Source organism: Zingiber officinale, chromosome 7B (genome assembly GCF_018446385.1).
Source record: "Zingiber officinale cultivar Zhangliang chromosome 7B, Zo_v1.1, whole genome shotgun sequence".
NCBI classification, from domain to species: domain Eukaryota; kingdom Viridiplantae; phylum Streptophyta; class Magnoliopsida; order Zingiberales; family Zingiberaceae; genus Zingiber; species Zingiber officinale.
The window spans coordinates 119,024,766-119,044,473 of NC_055999.1; the positions used below are offsets into that span (position 1 = coordinate 119,024,766).

Sequence of the window (19,708 nt, forward strand, 5' to 3'; positions counted from 1 at the left end):
CTAAAACCTAAAACATTTAATTAATATCATCGATTCTATATAAATCTATATATAATAAATTTATTATTTATTTGTTATTGTAGTGTTTTAAGCCTATCAAAAGATTACATCATTAAATATTTAATATATAATTTTTTTCATAATTTTTAAAATATCAATAATCTAAATATAAATTAAAAAATTATATATCCGACTCATGTCGTGAATGTTCAGTATATCAATAATCTAAATATAAATTAAAAAATTATATATCCGACTCATGTCGTGAATGTTCAGTATATCAATAATCTAAATATAAATTAAAAAATTATATATCCGACTCATGTAGTGAATATTCAGTGAAATGATATTAAAATTGAAACGATAAAACCCATGATAATTACTGTGATCCGACAAACCATATATAAGATAAATTGAGATAGATAAATTTTTTACGAGGAAAAAGAGAATAAAAAATAAGTAAATGACGTTAGTGCCCTGATCGCTACAATTTTCGATGATTTTCGTTAGATTTAGTGTTCTGATCACGTTATTTAATTTTGAATTTGTAAAAAACATGAAATTATTATATTAATTTGCTGCGTCGCTTGTTCGTTAAGGTAAAAACTATTTTATGGTCTGTCAGACTCTAGACCACCCAAGCAGGGGTAGAGAAATGCTGAGAACGATCATCCACAACGAGATGAACCTACTAAAAATAATTTCGGCGTCTGTCAGACAGATTCGAGACCACCCCAGCAGGTGAGTAGACTAGACACCCGCTGAAAACGATCCTCCGAAGCCACCAATCCCAAAGAATTTAGGCCGTTAATCACGCTCTGATCTCGAATCTTTCCGTCATCATCCAGATTGGGTTGCTTGTCTCCTTAACACTCAAGGACACAGTTGTACGAGCCTATAGAACAGATCCTGTTCAAGTAAGGTCGTGTCAAAAGCAGCCAGAGCCTCATACATAAAGCCCCGTTTACGAAACAAAAAACGGATGTGGGACTAAATAACGAGATGATAAAACAGCAACGACCTGACCGTCCTTCAAGGATCTACTCAAAAACACGAAATCAAAGCGAGATTGGATTCACTTCTGCGAGGAGGAGCATCGATGGGCCGCAGTTCTCCTCAGCGACCAGTCCGCCGAGCTTCTTCCTCTCTACCTTCGCCACCGCGGCCTTGTACGATTTCCCCCATCTCGGAAACAGCGACGACGAAGCGCAAGCGAGTAAAGGAAAAACGAGAGGCAAAAAAAAAAACAAAAGAGGAAGAGCTGCGTTTCTGCGAACGCACGTCTCCTTGATGGTTTTATAGACGACAGAGGAAGAAGGTTCTGGTAGCGAAATGGTGGCCGTTGGATGAAGAAGACCCGCCATCCCGTTTGTCATTATTTGAACGGTTGCGATTCAATTTGGTCGGCCGGGTTCGAATGACTAGGTTCGGTCGTCCTAAAGTTGAAGCGCAAATAAAATAAGTTCCGTTGCCGGGACTCGAACCCGGGTCTTTCGGGTGAGAGCCGAATATCCTAACCAACTAGACTACAACGGAACATATTCTGATTTCTCCCACTAAAACTAATATAACATAAGTACCCAGCACCAAATAAGCATAAAAACATGAAGCAACTTAACTACGCTAACAGAAAGTAGGATGCCAATGATCATTAAAGTACTTGAGTCAAAGCATGAATAGAATCCCTGGAAAACAATGTGATGTGGATATTTTCTTAAGAGTCGGTCTTCTAATAAGCTCCCGAGCGAAAAATTAATCCGTTTGATCTTCTCTTTCTTTTTCAATTTGCTAACTTGCTACAAATAAAGGCTTAGCCATATTTGCTAACTTGCTACAAATAAAGGCTTAGTCATATTGTGAGGAGGGGGTGCGAACGCCCCCTCTGAAATTTAGAAAAACATTAATAGTATATATTTGAAAAGTTGAATGACGGATTGATTCACCATTATTCGTCGTCGAAAAATTAAAATTGATCACATATTTAAAAACCCTTGACCTAAGCTATACATTGGTACATCTTTTACGAGAAAATACCGTGTCTTGAAATGTTAAATGTTGAATTTTAAAAATAAAATATATAATAATAAATTGATAAATTAAATGTAAACCATGAAGTGATGGTGCTAAATTAAAATTGGATTGGATTCGAACTAAATCCAATTGGTAGGCACGGAGATAATGATTACGTTGGTTTAAACTGAGATTAATTTGGAGTAGATTTGATCAAGTTATGATCGAATCAAATTTAAGATTTTTGATCATTTTAAAATGAATTATTGTATTTTTGAGAAAATTTTCTCTATCTTCTTTTCTCCCTATACACACTACAACACTGCTGTGTCATACTCTTTCGTCGATCTAGGAATGCTAAATATTATAAGGAAATAATATCATAAATGATTTTTCAATTTTGAGTCATTGATAAGCACTTGGGATCGATAGATTGTTGTTTCAACTAGAACTTAGTCCTAATGTCAAAGATTTTAAATTTAAGTTCTTTCTTGTCTCCATAAATTCAAAATTTAGATTATGAAAATTGACCTATACAAAACTTTGAAATTTTTAAAAATCGCCCCTCCTAGTTTAAAATCTTGGCTACACCACTGGCTGCAAAGGCGACAGGCTCATGCCTTTGGCTTGCCTTTCCTTCTCATCGTCACCTGTACCCACCTGTCCCTCTTGCATGCCATCGTCGGGATTGTGCTCCAACATCATCCCCATTGTTGTCTACCTCGTCGGGCATCTGCCTTTGTCTTGGCTATGAGGTCGGTTGGACCGTGAGTTGGGTTTTACCTCTATAGTTTCATTATCTAGAGTTAGTCTAATGTGACCAACCGACCACCATCGTTGCCACATCTCCATGGCACCACTGAGGGAAGAGGGCACGTCTTGTTCTTCTGCCTTGGTCGATCCTCTAGTCGACAAGGAGCAGCTCCATCAAATCATCGCTAAGACATAGACATCCGATTATTGTTCCATTCATCGATATATGCTCCCTTCAATGTTTTTCCCCTCTTTGATTTCCGTCGTAGATGAGCTATTATATTTAAGAGTTTCTTTGGATTATTAATTCATGTCTTGCTTGAATTATATTAAAGCATGTGAAAAAAGAATTCGGATCAATTTTGATTAATTGATGACTGATACTTTATCGATAAGAGTTAGTCTAATGTTGATTAGCTAACATCTATCAAAATTGATTGAAAGATCAAATGGGTTATCAATTGACTAAGTAATTGTAAGGGATTGGTGGCCAGCTTGAAGGGTTGGATAGCTAGGCCACCCCCAATTTCGATTCTTCTCTACAAGGTTAGTTACGCAAGAGGAATACGAAAACTAAAGCAATGAAAATAATGAGTAAGAACACAAACGCTAACACGATCGTTTACGTGGTTCGGAGATTACTTGCTCCTACTTCACGGTATGTCCTTGAGGTGGACGAACCCTTGATCCTTCGGTGGATCAATCCCCGACTAGCTCTTACTCATTCTCGGTGGAGCAAACCTCTCACAAGGCTCTCTTCCTCTTACAAGATGAACTTAGGTTTAGGAGGAAGAGAATATGGCTTGGAAGCTTTGGACAAGGACTAGGAGTTATTCAACAAGCATGAGTAACCTCCTTTAAGCCTCAAAGCTTCCCTTAAATAAGAGGAGAGAGTTGATCATCATATCAACTCATCTCGGCACCAGTCGACTGGCAAAACCATCAGTCGACTGGTGCTACTGTTGGAGGTAACCAATGGCTACTTTGCAGCACCAACGGTCTGCCAACGGTTATTTACCAGTCGACTGCTAAAATTAGAAGTCGATTGGTAGTTGTTTGCTGAGCGAACAGAATGTTTCTGTTCTCTGTCAGTCGACTGCTAAAACATGCAGTCGACTGGTGCAGTCGACTGCTAAAAGTTACAACCGACTGGACTGCACCTTGTTACACACTCACACTCATCCTTTCCGGAGTCACCCTTGAAGTCCTCTTCCTCGGCCTTCATCCCACAGATGCACCCGAGCCCGCGGCTCCTCTCCGTGCCATCCTTCACGTTGCCTTGAAGTCCACTTCCCTCGACTCCACTCTGTTATTCCTCGTCCGACGGTCCCTCAGATGCCTTTCACAGCATCCTTCACCGACTCAAGGATCCGAGCCCTAGGATGAGCTTCCCAAGCTTAGTTGCACCAAGCTCCTCATGTGTGTTTCACCAAGTCCTGCAAGACTCAAACACACATATCAAACACATATGAAAGCCTAACTTAAACTCTTTGACACATACATCAAAACCATGATCGTACCGATCAAGTTTGGGTCGATTGCACCAACAATCTCCCCCTTTTTGATATGTGGCAATATGTTTAAGTTAGGCATTAATAACAACATGAAAATTAAAAGCAATATGTAAACATGAAGCATAATTCCCAAGCTCCCCCTTAACATATGCTCTTCAACCTTAATTTTCAAGTTTTGCATACAATTAGGTTTCTAACTTAAACCAACTCATTTCTCCCCCTTTGACACCATTAAAAAATTGTACCAAACATGTACTCATACCAAGGTATCACTGTGGACTTTAAAATTTTCCAAAATCAGCTCTTGACAGTGCTTGAAAATAGGTACCAGTCGACTGTCATCTGTTATAGTCGACAGACACATTACTAGGCTGAATTTCAGCTTTCCGAAGTCAACTTCAGAAATGCATAAAAAATTATAGAAAATTCGAAAAATCATGAAATTTTGAACACATATTTCTTATAATGTTCTTTAACAAGGAAAAATATGTTTCCATGAAAATTCACCATATTTTTGAAGTTTTGATAAAAACTCAAACACCTTGAAAAACACTCATGTTTTTATCAAATTAAACCCTAGTTTTGAATTCATATGTTTCAAAATAACTATCCACCGTAAATAAAACATAGAATTATTTTCAAAACATTTGAAATGTCCAACTTTGATCTATGGGTAAGATGTCCATTAATTAAACATTTACTTTCACCATAGTTGGCCTATGATCACTAAAAATTGATACATTACATAACTCATCAAAATGTCATAAGCATAAGTGAATTATTTGTATCATCCTAATATCTCACATTTATGGTTAGAAAATAATGCAAATCATTGTGAGATAAAGGTAACCTCTACTTAGCCCTTTTGATCATGAATTTCTATCAAGGCTAAGTGCTCCTCCTTAAGATCTCAAGTCAACCATTTTCAAGGATTTGAATTATGATTTCCATGGTTGACTTGACCTAAAATCCTCTAACCCTTGAGGATTGATTTTGGCACCCAATAGAAATTCTTTCTAATTGGGTTAACAAAATATTCCTTGGGGATCCATTTTCTATCTATGGTCTTGGTTTTTAATTGTCCCCTAGCAAGTAGATAAAGGTAGGTCTTTTCATTGTTGGGTTCATTGTATCCTAATCCATTTTTCTTAAAACTTGCCCTTTGGCTCCCAATTATCATGTTTAGGATTTTAAAACCAATTTTAAATTTTCTAAGCGCATTGGTAAGGTATTCTACATTTTCTCTTAATTTCCTATTTTCTTCTTCTAAACATGAATCATTAGAAGAATTAGAAGAATCATGCATATTGTTGTCTTTATAACACATGAATTCTATTTGATCCTGTCTGGAAGCTGAGAAAACGAACCTGCCGGTGTGACGTGTCTGGAAGGTTGACCGCATCCCCATAACCCGGTCGATGATCTGTTCGCTGCGTTGACCAGATCGTCAGAAGTCCTCCTCCGGTCAACTATACCTGTATCCAGCGACCGGGTCGCCCCCGGTCTCTGGTACCTCGGTGCTCGAGGCGAATCCCACAGACATATAAATAACCGCATAATAGTATAGCACAATTAACTGAATGCAGAAAAGGTACGAGAACGTACCCTGGCCCAGGGGGGCGCCCTCGGATGGAGCAGTGAGCTGGTTCCGGTGAGGTGGATGAATGCAAGTCGGTCGGGCAGCCGAATCCGCGGGCGATAACTCGGAATCCAGTGCGGCATGGATCCAAAAGATGGCACGTAGGCCGGGATACCACAACGGCTCGCAGGCCGGAACTCGGCACGCAGGCCGGATAAGCCCAATAACCCACAATGATAATAATGATGCAAAAAGTAAAATACCTCGGCGCGATGGCCGGAATGTGACAACGGCGCGTAGGCCGGAACACTAGGCAAAGTCGACACCAGGACGAGGGAGGCGCTGTGCGCGCGGAGGCTGCCGGCGAGGGAGCTGCTGTGCGCGCTGAGGCTGCCGGCGAGGAAGGCGCTGTGCGCGCGGGGGCTGCCGGCGAGGGAGCTGCTGTGCGCGCGGAGGTTGCCGGCGAGGGAGGAGAGGAAGAGAAGAAGGGAGCGCCGGCGGCTTCGTCGGCGCCGGCGGAGAGCTGGAGAAGGAGAGAGAGTCTCCTTGATGGCTGGCGGCGGCCCAAAATCACGAACCCCCCCTTTTCCCTGAATCTGTGAACAGTGCTTAAAAGCACTCCAAACCCTCAATGAGCCCCAAAAGACCAAAACGCCCTTTGACCTCTCATTAACTCCTCTCATGCCATTCTCATATCCGGAACACTAATTTTTCATAAAGCATGCAAATGTCATTTTTCCTTTTAGCTTTAAACAAATCATCATTTGTACTTGTAATAATTTTAATTAAAATATGGGGAGGAAGATTATGTACCTCACTTACCGAGAAGTCCGAATCCAAAGTTTGACCTCCTCTTTCACTTGAGCTCCCTTCTTCATCTTCACTTGAGCTTCTTCCTTCTTCTTGTTCTGATGAAGTGGAGGCTACATCATCAATTCTCATTAGAGCAAAATTGACTACATGGTTCTCTTCTTCCTCCGATAAAGATAATGGATCATCTCATGTTGCTTTTAGGTTTTGAGCCTTCTTCCCTTTTTCTTTTGTCTTCTTCTCCTCCTTCATCTTCCCTTCCTTCTTCTTTATGAGAGAATAATCATCTCTTATGTGTCCTTCTCCTTGACAATTATAACAAATGATCTTCCTTGTCCTACTTTTGCTTCTAGAACTTTTCCTAGCACGAGATTTGTTAGAAGAAAAAGATTTAAATGTCTTTCTCATCTTCCTTACCATATATGCCTCTTGATCGCTATCCATTGAGGCACCTGATTCTTCGGAGTCGGAAGATGGTGGTGATGAAGATTTCTTCTTCTTTCCCTTTCCCTTGTTTGCCATAAGGGCTACTCCTCTTGATCTATGAGCTTCTCCATCTAATCCTTCAACTCTTGTCTCGTGAAGCTCCATTGTTGAGAAAAGTTCGTCTAGAGAGGATTTCTCTAGGTCCTTTGATATGTAATATGAATCTACAATGGAGCTCCAAGTTGTGGTTCTTGGAAAAGGATTTAGGGCATTCATCATCATGTCTCGATTTGAAAGTGTCTCACCTACACTTGTTAGTCCATTAATAATTTCCTTAATTCTAGAATGTAAAATTGATACCTTTTCTCCTTTCTCAAGCTTGATATTGTTGAGTTGAGTTCGAAGGAGATCTCTTTTTGCCAATTTTGCTTCCGATGTCCCTTCATGAAGCTCCACTAGCTTTTTCCACAAGTCTTTGGAACTTGTATAGTTTCCAATTCATATTACTTCTTGTTGTGGAAGAACATGTAGTAGGTAATGCATTGCCTTGAAATTGGCTAGATGCTCTTCTTTTTGCCTTTTGGTCCATCTTATTATGTCGATTGTCTCATTGCGTTCATCCTTGGGCTCTTCAAAACCACTTTTCATGATTAGCACAATGTCAAAATCGGTATTGAAAAATACCTCCATTTTCTTCTTCCACCAAGAGAAGTCTCCTTCGAATTTGGGTGGATGAATATTTGAGCCAGCCATTTTGATGAAGTGCTCTTCTTGACGATTAGTCCGTTGAAGAGCGTCATTGCTCTGATACCACTTGTAAGAGATCGGTGGCCAGCTTGAAAGGGAGTTGGATAGCTAGGCCACCCCCAATTTCAATTCTTCTCTACAAGGTTAGTTACGCAAGCGGAATACAAAAACCAAAGCAATGAAAATAATGAGTAAGAACACAAATGCTAACACGATCGTTTACGTGGTTCGGAGATTACTTACTCCTACTCCACGGCGTGTCCTTGAGGTGGACGAACCCTTGATCCTTCGATGGATCAATCCCCGACAATCTCCGGCTAACTCTTACTCTTTATCGGTGGAGCAAACTTCTCACAAGGCTCTCTTCGTCTTACAAGATGAACTTAGGTTTAGGAGGAAGAGAATATGACTTGGAAGCTTTGGACAAGGACTAGGAGTTATTCAACAAGCATGAGTAACCTCCTTCAAGCCCCAAAACTTCCCTTAAATAAGAGGAGAGAGTTGATCAGCATATCAACTCATCTCGACACCAGTCGACTGGCAAAACCATCAGTCGACTGGTGCAACTGTTGGAGGTAGCCAACGGCTACTTTGCAGCACCAACGATCTGCCAACAGTCATTTACCAGTCGACTGCTAAAACTAGCAGTCGACTGGTAGCTGTTTACTGAGCGAACAGAATATTTCTGTTCGCTGTCAATCGGCTGCTAAAATATGCAGTCGACTGGTGCAGTTGACTGCTAAAAGTTGCAACCGACTGGACTGCACCTTGTTACACACTCACACTCATCATACACGAAAGATGGCATTGGGGACGAGCCACAGGCTTGTATGCATTCGAGGGACAAGAGCCAAAGGAAGTAGGCTTGAAGACAAGGGGTCAAGGCTGCGAAGGAAGCGTCAAATGAGTTATAAGGGTGAGGGTCCGAGTGCTGTGAGAGAATGTACTTGGTACCAGTCGACTGGTGCAGTCGACTAGGAGCGAACAGAATGCTTCTGTTCGCTTAGCCAGTGTAGAGCAGTCGACTGCATGTTTTAGTAGTCGAATGGTATCGAACTGTTGGGATGTAACGATCGAATTTCCACAAAGGGCAGTCGACTGCATGTTTTGCAGTCGACTGCATGTTTTGCAGTCGACTGGTAGTCGGGGTTTTCTAACCCGCGACCAATATAGCCAAGCCTTGGAAGCTTGGTTGAAGTTGACGAAATAGAGGTGGTTAATCTCTATTAGTAGTCTACCTATGCCCTAGCGTCAAAGGAGTTCTTGTGAGGGTTGTGATGAGGTTTCTCCACTCACAAGGAGCTACGTGAGCTAGCCGGAGTTTGCCGGTGAGTAATCCACCGAATGATCGAGATCGTCCACCTTACGGACAACCGTAGAGTAGGGGCCCTAATCTCCAAACCACGTTAAACAGACGTGTATTGGTTTGCATTTCATTTCTTGTCTTAGTTTTAGTTTAGCTTGTTTGTATTTCCGCTGCGCAAGCTAACATTGGTAAGAAGCACAAGATTTGTGAGTGCCGTCTATCCAACCCCCTTCAAGTCGGCCACCGATCTCCCTACATGTCGTACAATTGTCATTATCCCAGCCTCTCAGCCACACAAGGGTCGTGGTAACTTGAGAGGTGGGCGGAAGTGACCATGCTCGTGCATATACATATGATATGTGTTTGAGTATGTTGTTGGTTTATTGTATCCATATGTCTGTGATATATTTATATATGATGGAGATATGTGTGTTGCGTGTGCTCGACATTGGATTGTTTATTAGTAGTTGTATATGTCATAAATGGTGCTCTTGTATATACAAGTAGTACTGTTGTAGATCCACTCTTGCACTTACTTTTATTACTTACTTAGTATATAGGTTTAAGAATGGACGTTTATTATAGTCCGTTGAGTCATTTGGACTCACCACCCTAGTTATGTTTTTCTTTCTTAGGTAGTAGACAGAAGTAATGCAAAGTCGTTGGAAGATCTTATCTGTCATTCCCATATCTCATCGAGAGCTATCCACGTTTGATTTTCATTTTCATTTTAATTCTACTTTAGACTTTTGGACTTGTTTCTATAATAATTCACTTGTATGTGAATTTTTAATTCTGGTTGGGTATTTATTTCCGATATTTGTACTTGTTGTATTTAAGCCGTGCTGGCATGTAGTTTGTTTTGATTTTACTATGCGTGGTTGATGTTTATCATGCGTGGTTTGTGTTTGCACAACCATGTAGATTGTGTATTATTATTTTGCATGGTTTGTGTTTAAATCAACTGTGTGGGTTGTGAATTGTTATCTTGCGTGGTTTATTTTTGTACCAGACGTGTGGACTGTATTATATTGTATTAGATATTATTACAAGGGAGTAACACCCATTCTATTGGGCAAGTACACCTCCGGGGTGTGATAATACTGCACATGTAACCTCTTCAACCTATAATTCCTTTGCCAGTTTCTTGCTTTTAAGCTTGTTCCTTGCCATATCAAGGATGATTTTGTTCTTTCTTTCCATCAGGCCATTTTGTTGAGGGGATATTGGAACTGTCAGAGGTCACTGTTTTCCATTGGCTTCATAGAATTCTTGAAATTCTTTTGAGGTAAATTCTCCACCTCGATCAGATTACATGATTTTGATCTCGATACCACTCTCCTTTTTACAGTAGTTTTAAATTTTTTGAATATGCTGAAGACCTCTTTTTTGCTTCAAGACATATACCTAAGTTTTTCAAGAAAAATCATCTATGGATAAAAAAAAAAAAATTACTTTTACTAAGTGAATTTAGATTTATCAGTCCACAAACATCTATGTGTTTAATTTCAAGCGGCTTTTGAGTTTTTTAACTTGACTTATTTGGAAATTCATTTCTAAATTGCTTCCCTAGTAGGCTTGCTTCACATAATTGGTTAGGATATTTGATACAAAATAGTCCTCTCACCATTTCCTCTTTTGAAAGCAATTATAGCCCTCCGAAATTGGGATTCCCAAATCGAAGATGTCATAACCAGGTGGTGTCTTTATAACAAGTTTTGAGACAATTGAAAATATTATTTTAAATATTAAGCAAGAACATTCTATTTCTTAACATAGGCACACCAACAAATAAGCAACTAATATCATCTTTTAAGATGATATTATCTTTTAGATGAATGTCATAAGTTCAAAATGTTGCTCTTCATATTTGACATAAAGAAAATATCTGAAATAAATTCATATTTTTCATTCTTCAAATGGGTGAAAATGTTACCTTTGTCTTTCACGTTCATTTTTTATTCATCTTCGAATGATACATTACCACCAACTGATTCATTAAACTCTATGAATATACTTCTTTTTCCACACATATGATTACTTACATCAATGTCGAGAAACCACATTGTATCTTCCCCTTTTTCTTTATCTTTACTAGTGATTGTGGACACACGTTGCTTGTGAATATAATAAATGAATACTAAAGTACCTGTCTCTCTGAGAATCTGAATTATTTGGGTTCTCGAGTGTTGTATTTACATCTGTAACGAACTCTGCTTCGTAAAAATCATTTAATTCTTTATATCAGATATTAAACTGATAAGAACAAATACTATACTTAATCTTAGTTAAAAAGTCGCCCATAAATTAGGTAAGGGTGTTGCAGACCCACACAATATTATAATACAAGAATTACGCATGACAATCCCAGCAACAAGCTACTATAACGAACTCCCCCTCATAAAAAATTAATTTAATATCATACTTGATCTTAGCTAAAAAGTCCAGAAAAGTATGTTTTCTAACATTGTCAGTCCAAGGCATTTATAGAAGCTTCTCTATTCGCAGTATTATCAATTCTAAGATGTGAGACTAAAGAAAACTCTAGATTCCTAATTGATTAATGAAAAAAAATTCTCAATAATACGCAACAGTTGAATCGCGAATTCTATATTCCAAATTGATTAATGAGAAAAATTCTCAATAATATGTCGCAACTGAATCTCAAACTCTAGAGCACTGATTGATTAATGAGAAAAAATTCCAATAATACACGATAACTGAGTCTTGAACTCTAAATTTCTGAATGATGCGTCTGTAGAAATTACTAATAAATTTTGAAATTATTTTTAATGTAAAAAGAAAAAAAACATTAACATAATTTAATTTTGAGTTTCACTAAATTAATTGAAAAATAGTTAATTAAAGATCTAAATTCTTAATAAAATAGTAAGATATGCTAGTGGTAGGGTGTTGTCTTTTTTCTTCTCCTATATAATATGATTTTTCATATACTTTATTCTTATGTAATCTGCATTCTTTAGCATAATGCTCAAACTTATCACAATTTAACAAAAAAAAAAGACAGTTCGATGCACGAAGTTCCCGCCATGCGGGGTCCTAGGAAAAGATCCATTGCACGCAGTTTTACCCTGCTTTTTGCAAGAGGCTATTTCCAGAATTTAAACCCGGTCACATAACAACAACTTTACCGTTGCACCAAACTTATCACAAGTATAACATTTAATTTGAAATTTGTCGTACCTCAATTTTGCATGTCCTCTTGTTGAATTTCTCCTCTTTCATTGTTGTTAATAGAACCCTGATAACCATGATTTTACTATACTATTCTCATTCATATAATCATGGTTTGATGTAGTTTTCATATATAAAACCCATATTTACATTACATTTTTATACATTGTATCAATTTTGGACTAAATTACAAATTATGTTATTATGACTTAATTTGATGCTAATATTTGATCCTTATTTTGTAGGCATCAAAAGGGTCATAGACCCGATCAGATCAGGCTGCATTTGGGCTCAAATCAAGGGCTAATCAAGTCGATCAAGCCTCGGAGCATTATAGGCCGTTCATCCAAGATTGAGCAGATCTGAGTCATCCGTTGAAGATATGGCCGATCCAACTTAATGGGGAGCAGATCTGAGCTATTTATGAAGATCCAGAAGTTTTGATCCAGATCTGAGTTCATCCAGCCATTGATCCAGCCGGATTAATCTGGACCGTTCATTGAAGACTGGTCGGATCTGGACCATCCAGTGATGATCTGATCGATCCGACCTGCAGGAGAGTAGATCCCGACCCTAGATCAACATCAGTACCTTCAGATCATATTTTGGATGACTTTTCACCGTTGATTTAGCCCGGAATCATCTCAGTCGTCCGATCAGATCCAGATCTGATTTAAATCTGAGAAGCTACAGTGCAGAATTTCGAGCTCGGCGTCGCGATTTTCTCCACAGTGCGATCTTCTTCTCCGCTGCAACGTCGGTGTTCCCCATCCTCTTCCAGATCTACTTCTCAGTGAGTCTCATTGGAGTCGGAGCTTCCATCCGTTGGCTTCCAAGTTCTGATCCTCTGCACGCGCCGGCGATTTCCTCTTCGGAGCTTAGATTTGTTCGGATATTCTCTCTGTTTCAGCCATCAGCGGAGGTGTTTCTCTGTTGATAGTGGCTCGCTCTCAATTTGAGAGTATCGATCCAGAGAATCCAGATTTCAGACCTGCAGAATTTCGAGCTTGGCAGATTCAATCTTCACCAGCTTTTCCAGGAAGATGTTCTTCTGTGCTGGAGAATTCTGAATTGAGTTTAGTGTTTGAGAGCTTCTTCTTCAAGTCCGAAGTGAGGTTTCATTAAGGATCCTTGTGTGACAGCAGAGAGAGATTCATTAGAAGAGTAGTTTGGATTGAAGATGACTTAGATTTTAGTTTTGTAGTTTAATTTTCTGCATCTTTGTTTTCTTTTGAATTATTCATTATCTTGCTCAGATATGAGGATCTGATAGTTTAGATGCAATTTACTTTTTACTATGAATTTCCTATTTCGTTTCTACAAGTTCATGCTTAGTTTTAATGCTTGAATTTAGTAATTCTTTGTCTTTCAAATGAATACTTTGTGCCGATATTGAATTGAATTGTTGAATGTTTAACTTGATGTTTCTGGATGTGTATCTCTATTTAACGATGCTGAATGAAGTAGAAAATTGTAGTCTTGATGTTGAGCTTGATTGTGGAGTGGAATGTGATTATGAATTGAATGATATCTCAGTTTCTATAATTCTATTTGAGCTTTGTATTTAGTTATTTTTGTGATTGTGAGTTAAGAATGAAGAAATTGATTCATTTGATTGGATGATACCAAGGAATCCGAATTTAATTGTTTTTAATTTAATGAGATGAATTTTAATTAGATTTAGATGAGAGTGAATCTTCTTAGATCTTGATTTTGATTGTTGTTGTCTAATTTTGGCAGAAGATGTATTCAAATTGAAATTAGATTATGATTGGAACCGAATCTAGAATTCACGCACATACACTAGTTACCCTTGGAAAAATACCACTTGAGACTCCTTACTACACGTGTTTCATTTAGTTTATGTGAGTTCCAATCTTTATCAATTTGGTGAGCCTTGTGACATGCAAAAAAGGCTAATATTAAATTTTGGCGCCGTTGCCAGGGAACTAACTAGCAATGTATTTTGATTTTAGATTGATTATTGTGTGATTTTAATTGGTTAGCATTTTTCTTGGTTGATTTGATTGCTTATTCTTTTTATATTTTCATGTTGATTTGTTCTTGAATTTTTAAGTGCTTTTACTGTTCATATTTTCATGTGTTTGAAACTTTATGCTTTTGAGTCTTCTAACATTGATTTCTAGTGTTGTAGTGCAAAATAGGATATTTCTTTAGCATGGATCCATATTTTCATAATTTTGGAGGTGGAATGGAGAGTTATCAGTGTTTTCAACCTGAGTATCAATTTTACCCAAGCATAGATCAACAAAATAGGTATGCATCATTTCATAATGGTTTTAATACTAATTGGGTGGATAATTCATGTTTCAGGTATGAAAATACACAAGGATCATTTGTTGAGCCATATCCAGTCTACCAGAGATCATATAGATTTCAAGAAGTTTCAACATCATTTGAACCACATCCTTATCAACAGAATGATTTTCAGATGAATGAATCAACATGAAAACTCAAGGAGATTATGCAACAGACGAGTGAGTATCAAGAGCAACAGTTTTTAAGGATACAGAACATACAGATTCAGTTAGATTATATTGCATCATCAATAAATCAGCTTCAAACACGTGCCAGTGGAGAGATGGAAAGTAGCGATTCTGTCAGGCCTGACCCTACTTCCATTAATTCACATGATTTTTCTAGTAATATTTGTGATGATTATGTGATTATGCAAATTTCTGATCCTACTGATTTTGTTATTGAAGATGATTTGAGTGATTCAGGTTCTGAACATTTCTTTGAAGAAGATTTAAGTGTAGGGGATTGCTTAATGGAAGCATTACCTCAAGAATCACCTAGATTTGATGAAGATGTAAGTGTAGGGACTTGTGCTATGGAGCCAAGCACCCAAGAATCACTACATGAAGTTGCACATCCACCTGAACATTCACAAGAACAAGAGCTTGAGTTATATCATGATGAAAAGGAGGTAACAATCACCACTCCAAGTATTTTTCAACAAGACAAGGTGAGCAATTTTTGTGATACATCAGAAAATTTCATTGAGGTACCAATTGTTAACTTTATTAGATGTGATTCATTCTTTGATATATTTTATACCCACACTAATACTCTCCTATTTTCTTTTTACCCCACATGCGTGTGGGAGTTTACTTCTTTTCATGATGTTGTAGGAGAACACAAGCTTCCGGAGTGGATGCTTGAACTGAACCGCCTCATACCTCTGGAAAAAGCCTTGAAAGGAAAAATGATTAATAAAAAGAAATTGATTGCAACCACGATTACTCCATGTCCGGTGTGGATTTTATTGCTAAATATTCTTCGACCACCGGAATGAAAGGGGAGTTGGTTCTAATTTCATTTTCTTTTGCATTTTAATTCATGCTTTGTTAATAAATCATTTTTATGCATTTCTTTAGTTACATACTTTGCATTTTGCATTTTACTTTCACACTTTGTTTTCAGATTTGCACTTTGTTTAGTATATAGCATTTTAATTGGAATAAATTCTCCCATGGAAATTTTCTAGTAATATTTTTAAGATGATAAAAGTTTCTTAAATTTGATCATCAATTTTAGGTCATTGGACATGAGTGGATGCTTTTCTTACATGATTTTAGTTAAAATGGTAGTGGATTCCAATTTGATCAATTAAGCTTGATTGCATAAAAATACCTAGAGAGGATCACTTTAAACCTAAACACTATTTTATCTTTGTGTGGCATGCACTCACAGCAATTGAAACTCTAGAACTTGTTTTGCTTCTTTTCAAGGTCACAATAGCGTATGTATGCATGGAAATGAGGGATATTTATCATTCTTGTTTGCTCATAACTTCCCATTTCTTTCTCCATAATTTTCTTGAAACATTCTCATCTAGCAATCTAAACCCTAGGTAATCTTTGCTTCTCATTCTCTTATTGAGAGTTTTTGTTAATTATCTTGATGAGTTAGATTGTTTAATGATAGCTCAATATTTTAAGTATGATGATGGTACACATGATCAAAGTTCATGGAGATTGGATGGCCGGAATATTGAATGTTGAAAGATAAGTTTGAATGCATTGGAGTTCAATGGTAGATGCTATGGAGTGTACACAAGTTATAATTCAGGAAACGGTTTGAAGACAAGGGCTGATTTTGTAGTATTTTTGTGCCAACATGGTTAAGATTCCTTCTGTACAAGGAAGTGGTGAATGGAGGGTTCATTGGATTGAATGCTAAATCTAATCATTCTTTGAGTTTATTCATGGAAAGAGCAAGCTCCAATAGTTTGGAATTTTGGAAGTTGATACTATGGTGATACACTCAACGTCTGAGTAAGGTTTCGAATGCTGAAATTTTGTTTGCAGAGCTAAATGCAGGAATTGAAGCAAGTGGCCTGTTACTGATGATAGCAGGAAATTGTGTATAACAGAATGATGTTCAATCTGCAGGAAAATGCTCAAATCTGAACATTCCTGCTGTACAGGAATGGGCAGCTAATGAAGACACCAAATTTGGAAACACCACTGAAATGTTAATGATATCTTTCATTAATAATTGCTGGAAGGCAGGAGGTAAATGAAAATATGCAAAATTGGAATCTGAAAGTGGTACCAGTTATGTGTCAACTCATGTTACTAGCATCTGGGCCTGTTAAGCTCAAACGAAGCATTTGATCTCCTATTACCATTTGGTTTTCTAATATCCTTACATCTACTAAGAGTCAAAGCAATAAATGAACAATGGTAGGGATTTCTGGAATTGTCCAGTGCTACTGAAATGCAAGGAATCAGTAAAAGAGAGAGTTGGTCTGAAAATGAATTTTGCTGAAATTTGTTAGCTGAATTTCTGATTTACCTTGATGCTGGAATGTGGAGTTTTTGAGTGGAAATTACACACTTGGATAAAGAATTACTTCCAACTTCAAAGTGCTGTAATTTCCAGAACTTATCAAATCTGTGTAACATGTTTGTTGGTGTGTTTTGTGCCAAGCTTAGTTCCAAAATCCCAGAATTGTTACTGCTAGGTTACATTAACTTGAATTGTATGAATGGAGTTTCAAGAAGGCAGAAATGTGCAGGGACACTACAGAACAGAGGAAAGGAAAAGGATCAATTGTGCCAACATTTAGAAATTTTGAGTTGTATTCTAGATTTCTGAAGCTGAATTCGTTATTCGAATGCATAGGTGATGATATCACTCAACGAATGATGACTTGAGAAACATGGGAACCACTTGATGTTTGGAAAGGGGAATGCAGGAAATTGCACCACAGTAAAAAAAAAAAAAATTGTGCGTGCCAATCTATGATGCATATTTGAGGAGCATGCTTTCAAAAATTTGATAAAAGAAGCAACAAAATGATGCTGAATTGATTCATGAAGGTATACAATTTCAAGGATAAATTGTAGTGAGTTTCAGCGACAGCTACTGGAAATTTTGTCAAAACAGTTTGAATTTCTATTGTAACTTTCTCGCTAGCAGAAACTCTTATTACATGGATTGATGGAAACAATTTCATGTGGTTTCATGAAGTTCACTTCTTCATGATTAAATACCTACAGAATTACGTGAGGGAACAGAGAAAGAATTTTGATAGAAGGCTGATATTTTGTCAACAGAGCTGGCAGATGTGTGATTTGTTGCTGATTGTTGATGTATTTTTTAGTAGCTTAATATGGAATTTGAAGCATTCAGTGAGGTCTGGAATGGTGTACAAGGGAAGTTCAGAGAATGCTGAATACTGATGAAGGAAGTAAAGAAACAGAAAGGTGGAATCTGATCATTGTAGGAATTAAAAAGTTGTGCAGTTTAGTAGAATTCTAAAATTCAATTCGGAAATTGAAGAGGTTACTCTCGATGGATAAACAGAAGACATCCATTTTTAAACGAATGGGAAATGGAAATGTAGCCGATGGAATTTGGTTGAAGAGTAGGAAATCGGGAAATGCAAAATTCTGCAGGGAAATGGATGTGGCATTTCTGTGCCAAACTGTTCAGGGATTGTTGAAAACTGAAGAATGAAACTGAATTTGAAACTAAGAGTAAGAATTTATTGAAATTGAGTTTTTACCTCACTGAATTGATACGCTAAGCAATCAAATGTTGATTGGCATTGGTTTGTTTAACAGAATTTTTTATTAGATAAGCTGGATTTAATTGTGTGCCAATTTCAGATATTGTTTCTTAACAAAAATCAATTAGAATTGAACTGATCAGGGGCTGCATTTCTGAACTGCATCGAATTCAAGTTCCAAACATTTCAATGCTACATGATGCTTGCTTCCAAACTTAATCTTCATGAGTCCAGCTCGAATCTCTTCAAATCTTTGATTCTGAATCTGAGAATGAGTTACAGATTACAGTGAAACTGTGATTTCAGGAGCATGGTGTGCCAATTCTAGTCTGGGGAGTATCATTTCCTTGTGTAGAACTTTGAACATGAAGGTACTCAAGTTAACTCTTTACCTTCTCATTGACAAAGATTTCCCAGAATTCAGAATGAAAAAAATCAACTGTACTTCAGAGCATATTCAGCGAGTTGGAGTAGTTCAGGAATGAATTCGAAAATGAGCATGTGTTTTGTGGGAAATCAGATGAGGAAGTACAGTGGCTACAAAAATATCATGACATTAGATACATGTGTTGTTTTAATTGTCTGAGACAGACAATACTTTAAGTGTGGGGGAGGAAATTCTTCTCCGAGAGATGATTTAAGATTATTTTTGAGCTTCCAAATGCTGGATATTAAGTGAAAAAACAGTGAAAACAGGAAAATTTAGAAAATTGGCACATTCAAAAGAGTATCAAATGGAAGATAAAATATCAAGATTCTTTGTTTCCCATCAAATTGAAGGAGATTAGCTTGATACTTTGAATTGGTTAAAACATATGATATTCATCTCTTTTCACATCAAAATGATCAACTCATCAAATATATTCCCCCAATACTCTTATCTTTTCAATTTTTCATTGAATTATTTTCTTTTGCCATTTCATTCTTTTTCATTGTTCTTTTTGCTTCCATTTCAATTCTTGTTGATCAAATCCTTTTGATTCATATATGCTATGTTTATTGTGGTGGAGAATTCGACACTAAGCAAGCTTATGGTAGTGAAATGTTGTGAGTTGCATTAAGTGAGCTCCACTAATACATATTTTGAATATGAGAGCTAGAATAGGTAAATCCCTTGTGAGATTACATCTTGCTTAATTTTTCAATTGGATTGAAATTACCATACCTACTGATTATTTGAAAAAGGAGAATAAGAAAAAAAAAACATAAACACAAGTTTCAATCATTGAAAATGTTAACATATTTATAGGTTTATTAGATAATTACTAACTACACATTTATTTTTCACTACATCTAGTTTATCTCAAACGAATTGAATCTAGATA

General features: G+C 37.3%; 1 long non-coding RNA gene, 2 other non-coding genes and 1 pseudogene across 3 annotated transcripts; all 4 read right to left on the minus strand.

Moving 5' to 3' along the window:
• Positions 1-544: 544 nt before the first annotated feature.
• Positions 545-1,265, minus strand: LOC122004808. Its single transcript, XR_006118245.1, has 2 exons — positions 1,022-1,265; positions 545-909 (listed from the first exon to the last, which is right to left on the minus strand). It is a non-coding gene; the product is annotated as an uncharacterized LOC122004808 (long non-coding RNA).
• Positions 708-927, minus strand: LOC122007657. The gene has a single exon (XR_006119105.1). It is a non-coding gene; the product is annotated as a small nucleolar RNA U3 (small nucleolar RNA).
• A 198-nt stretch (positions 1,266-1,463) lies between the features above and the next one.
• TRNAE-CUC lies at positions 1,464-1,536 on the minus strand. The gene has a single exon. It is a non-coding gene; the product is annotated as a tRNA-Glu (tRNA).
• Positions 1,537-11,458: 9,922 nt separating this feature from the next.
• Positions 11,459-11,601, minus strand: LOC122007671 (annotated as a pseudogene).
• Positions 11,602-19,708: the final 8,107 nt, after the last annotated feature.